Below are 4,575 nucleotides of genomic sequence, written 5' to 3' on the forward strand. Positions count from 1 at the left end.
GGTGTGTGTGTTTGTCCTTAGGATAATTTAGGTTAAGTAATGTGTAAGCTTAGGGACTGATTATCTTAGTAGTTAAGTCCCATAAGATTTCACACACATTTGAACATTTTTTTTTTAATAAAAATCGTACTCACATCACACAGGACTCAGGAAAAGGGAAAAGATATTTTTTTTTTTTTACTTTAGGCTAAGATTCATGTGGAATTTTAATAGTAATATACGTAAGACAAGTAGTCAAAGAAAGCGTTCCTCGTCAAAAGACCTTTTTTAGCATCAAAAATAGGCCTTAGCTTAAGGAAGAAATTTCTGAGGACGTACGTCTGGAGCACAGCATTTTATGAAGTCAACCATTTACTGTGGGAAAAGCGTGAAAGAAGAGAATCGAGCCGTTTTGTGTGTGGTGCTACAGAAGAGTATTTGAAAATAAGTTGTCTGATAGGATAAGGAACGAGGCTCCGGAGAATCTACGGCGGAAGTAACGTATGCACAACACTGACTGCAGGAAGGGATATAATGATGACACGCGGTGGCAGCGAAAAACTTCCTTGATACTGGAAGGGGCCGTAGAGGAAAAGTTGGAGAGAAGTAATTGAGGACTTTGCTTGCAAGTCGTACTCTGAGATATGGAGATCGACACAGGAGAGGAAGCTATTAATACAAAATTAAACAGTGTTGAAAATTTCAGCCGATAGAACTATGACAAGATCGGCTTGCAGCATGAACAAAATTAGAAGAGTTTTTGTTTAGCAATATGCACACGTCATAAATATCGCAGTAGAAAAAGTGACACCTGTGCCTAATGTTCAGATTATTGTTATGCTCGTTATTAACTTACTTATAATACATTTACTCTGAGTTAGCTCAGAATTTGACTACGATAATCCACTATGTGAACCGTCTTCTGAAACTGGCCACATGCGCTATAGTTATGCTCACCCGTCTTCCAGCGTGCTAGTTCACGGTCTATTGAGAGATTTCCAAACAGTGCAGGATTCTTAATGAGCAAGGCCCAATCTCTCATCAACGGCAGCTCTCTAGTTTGACCTTCTTTACTTACGCGTTTCATAGTGAATCATATAAATCTGAACCTTGATTTCAGTCAACGTGGTAGAGGAAAATGCCCATGAAAGAGCTGAAATGGACAACTTAGCCTCTCTGCACTAGAAACAAATCCATATCGGAAGTCAAGTGGAGCTCTGTTGGCAACTGAACGTAATTCTGCCTTTCGGGGTTGGTTTGAAACTCCTTGATACGTACTGATACTTCACAGAACGTGGAAACTCTGCCAAGGTCCTTATGTTTTTATGTTACTACCGTTGCCAACTGAGTTATCTATCGACGCCACACGTCCCAGTTCGAAGTTTCAATATACCAGGATACCTCGGCTACGTTCAAAACTCCACGGACGCTCTACTGCATATCTTGCTAGACTACCACGTCTGGGAGGCGGAATGTGACAGAGTAATGGCTTTGTTGTAGCCTGTGTGTATTTACCCTGCAAAGGAGAACACGAAATAACTAAACTTCTTAACTGTGCGTCGTACCAAAGGTTTGGAAGGTGGCACAGTGGATGAAGACTTCCATTTAATACGATTTCTCTTACAGCAAGCGTAAAAAGTCTACAGGTATGATGCCTTATCGTAATTCTGCTGTCGAGTATGGCCCACTTTAATAACAACTGTTGTTAAAATGGTGCCTGAATACATCGAGGGGGCTATCGTCTTTGCACGTAGATCGAAATCTTGATTCGCAGGGAGACTGTTTATCAAAAGTTTCTTTAAGTTGTTCTCCGCAGCTTTTATAAAATAGAATTTGGTGTGAAACCATCGCAAAGCTGTTAACATTCCTCATTATTCTGATACTAGTTTCGATGTCTTCGTACTGTATTCCAATAATCACCTACATTCACGGTGCTAAATAGATACTGAACATATTTTAGAATCATACACTCGTAATAATATCATTTTACAATTTTAAAGCCGGTCGGAGTGGCCGAGCGGTTCTAGGCGCTACAATCTAGAACTGCGCGGCCGCTACGGTCGCAGGTTCGAATCCTGCCTCGGGCATGGATGCGTGTGATGTCCTTAGGTTAGTTAGGTTTAAGTATTTCTAAGTTCTAGGGGACTGATGACTTCAGAAGTTAAGTCCCATAGTGCTCAGAGGCATTTGAACCATTTGAACAATTTTAGTCTGCCAGACGATGACATCAATGTAGAAACAAGTTGCTGCATAATTAAAATTTTGGCAGCATTGTGACGGTTTTATACAAAAATGTCTGATTACTTATTCTGTTTCTCGATTCTCAGAATCGGAAAAAGCGTTATTTCAGCTGTTACGAGACTTCATTACAGCACGCACTACGCTGCAGAATGGAAGGTTGTTTCTGCAAGATAAGTACTGTTTCTGAGAGGAGGGCGATGACCTGCTGCCCACTTTACGTAATTTGGAATATTATTCACCACTGAGCTCTCTGCGCTCGAAACATACTTTACACTTTAACGGATATCTCTGTATAATTGGCTTCGCGTCGTCCGTGTGCGGCTACAAAGGTCCGTGTGCTTTGATACGCCTGTGACCAAAGCAACTGTTGCTTCAGAGATAAGCCAGCCCATTAGTTCCAGGAAACGGTCAAAGCTCTTTAGTGCATGCTAAATCAAGTTACTTAGTTAATTAGCTCGCCAGTACTGAATATGAAGTCCTAAAGGAGAAGGCCTGCCACACTTCAAGTGTGTTGCGTGACTTCCCAAAATTACAGTTCCTCTGGCTGCGATGTGCCGGATGCGTGTATCTGTGACCTTACCGCGGCAGGCTGGTGCGTTTCAAAACTTCTGTAAAGGGACCATTTGAGAGTATTGCGTTCTAATGATCCTGTACTCGTGTGCGCGTATAAGGCATTGCTGACGAAATCATACTTACCGCGAATAATTTTTTTCTACATTTAACAACATGTGAGGTGACTCAGCATGAGAATCGCTTAGGACATAAATTCAAATTCCCGTCCTGCCATCCAGAGTTAGATCACCCATGGTTTTTCTAAACCGTTCAATGCCAGTTCCAGGATAGCTCCTGTAAAAAAAGGGGCACAACATTTCCTTCCCCATCATCGTTCTTTCCGACGTTGTGCTCCATCTGTAGTAACCTACATCAGTGCAACTTTCAACGCTATCTTTGTTCATTTCCTTCCAGTTCTTGTGAATTCGTATCGTGAAACGCCCTTGCTAAATATTTACTTGGTTAGTTTCCGCGAAACTCATTATCGAGTGCAAACCTTTAGTTCTGGACGCTTGCGTGTACCGGTATTGAGCATGTGATTGATGAGTAGCGTCGCCTTTCAGTTCTGCTATTAACGCTCGCAGTACCAGGGTGGGGTTACTTTATACCAACCTTTTCAAAATATTCTAATCTAGTCTTGTACTTCATATTTTAAAATATATTTATTTTTTAATGATTATTTTACACCATATTACGTAATTATTTTAAAATTTTCAGTAAAACTTACCCAAAAATTTTTGTAATGGATATGACTTCGATAAATATCATATTCATATATTAAGGTGCAGAACCCTTCTTACAAATCAGTATATCTTTAAAAAGTATATTGTGAATAAAAGTCAACGACAGTTAACGTAATTTGTATTTCTTTTAAATTTTTTTGTGTTCTTCATAAGGTTCCCCATCCATGGCAGTACAAGTTATGAAAATTACGATGGTACTGCTAAGATTGCGCTAAAACACATTTCCAGGTTCTTGGCCCTATTTACACATCAGTAACCACTTAAAAAATATGTTATTCATAAAAGTTAACGACAATTTAAAAAATTTGTTTTTATTCAAATTTTGTGTGCTGAGCATAAAGTATGCTCCCCCGCTCCTCTCCTTGATAGTACACGTCATGGAAAATGCGTTGGTATTAGCACTCAGTCGTCAGGCCACGAGTGGCCTACCGGGATCATCCGACCGCCGTGTCATCCTCAATGGAGGATGTGGATAGGAGGAGCGTGGGGTCAGCACACTGCACTCCCGGTCGTTATGAAGGTATTCTTGACCGTAGCCGCTACTATTCCGTCGAGTAGCTCCTCAGTTGGCATCAAGAGGCTGAGTGCACCCCGAAAAATGGCAACAGCGCATGGCAGCCTGGACGGTCACCCATCCAAGTGCCGACCTCGCCCGACAGCGCTTAACTTCGGTGATCTCACGGGAACCGGTGTATCCACTGTGGCAAGGCCGTTGCCAAATGCGTTGGTATTACAAGGGTTAATGTTGCAAGTGGACAAGATGGATGATAAAATGTGAGTTTACTCCTTTCGAACGTCCCTAGGGATCCGCCGAGCATAACTCCTTATCAACATTGTTCCACGTTCTAACGCTATGAGAATCTGCGCTGAGATTTCATGTTCAACGCAGGTCATTGGCGCAGAATCTGCTGCTGATTATCTCTCGTATTCTTTCTGGCCAAATACGTACAGGATTCAAAGCGGCTAATTCGCAGTCGAGCGCCACAACACTGACATGCGTTAGTGATCTCTGGCCACGGAAAACGCAATCACTGATTAAATGATAGCGTATTGTCGGTGT

At 41.6% G+C, this 4,575-nt stretch overlaps 1 pseudogene; it reads right to left on the bottom strand.

Moving 5' to 3' along the window:
- Positions 1-4,114: 4,114 nt before the first annotated feature.
- Positions 4,115-4,232, bottom strand: LOC126263808 (5S ribosomal RNA; annotated as a pseudogene).
- Between the last annotated feature and the right edge of the window lie 343 nt (positions 4,233-4,575).

Source organism: Schistocerca nitens, chromosome 6, assembly GCF_023898315.1.
Source record: "Schistocerca nitens isolate TAMUIC-IGC-003100 chromosome 6, iqSchNite1.1, whole genome shotgun sequence".
Taxonomy (NCBI): Eukaryota; Metazoa; Arthropoda; class Insecta; order Orthoptera; family Acrididae; genus Schistocerca; species Schistocerca nitens.